The sequence below is a fragment of the Orcinus orca genome, chromosome 2 (genome assembly GCF_937001465.1).
Source record: "Orcinus orca chromosome 2, mOrcOrc1.1, whole genome shotgun sequence".
Taxonomy (NCBI): Eukaryota; Metazoa; Chordata; class Mammalia; order Artiodactyla; family Delphinidae; genus Orcinus; species Orcinus orca.
This window is the reverse complement of record NC_064560.1, coordinates 72,461,052-72,461,755: the sequence shown is the minus strand read 5'-3', so window position 1 is coordinate 72,461,755 and position 704 is coordinate 72,461,052. Positions and strand designations below refer to the sequence as shown.

At 34.2% G+C, this 704-nt stretch overlaps 1 non-coding gene across 1 annotated transcript; it reads right to left on the bottom strand.

The window, feature by feature from the left end:
- Positions 1–375: 375 nt before the first annotated feature.
- On the bottom strand, positions 376–448 carry TRNAK-CUU (transfer RNA lysine (anticodon CUU)). Its single transcript has one exon. It is a non-coding gene; the product is annotated as a tRNA-Lys (tRNA).
- Between the last annotated feature and the right edge of the window lie 256 nt (positions 449–704).

Below are 704 nucleotides of genomic sequence, written 5' to 3'. Positions count from 1 at the left end.
CTCCCTTTTCAAGAAGTGTTTTAGGGGGAGCAAAGATGAGTCCCTTCAATTTTAAGATCAGCTTCCCAATTACTGAAAAAAAATGCAGCTGGGATTCCGATAGGGATGACTCGCACTGAATTTGTACATGGGTTTGTGGAGTATGGTCATCTTAGCAGTATTAAATATACTGATTCAGAGACTAATGTTTTTCTATTTATTTTGGTTTTCTTTCATTACTTTACTTTCAACAGTGCTTTAGAGTATCCAGTGTATGTCTTGAACTTTCTTTGTTAAATTGATATCTAATTATTTCTTTTTTTTTTTTTTGATGCTAATGTAAATAGAATTCTTTTCAAGGTTTTACTTTTGCATTGTTCATTTCTAAAGAGTACTCACCCAATGTGGGGCTTGAATCCACGACCCTGAGATTAAGAGTCTCATGCTCTACCAACTGAGCTAGCCAGGCAATCCCTGCATTGTTCATTCCTAGTATATTGATATACAATTGACTTTTGTATGCTGACTTATATCCTGCACCTTTCTGAATTCATTTATTAGTTTTAATTGTAATTTTGTGGATGCCTTAGGCTTTTCTGTATACAAGATCAATTCATCTAGAAATGGAGATAGATTTACTTCTTCTTTCCACTCTGAATGGCTTTTAGCTTTCTTTTTTTCCCTTTACCCTGGATGGAACTTCCAAGACAATATTGAATAGAAGT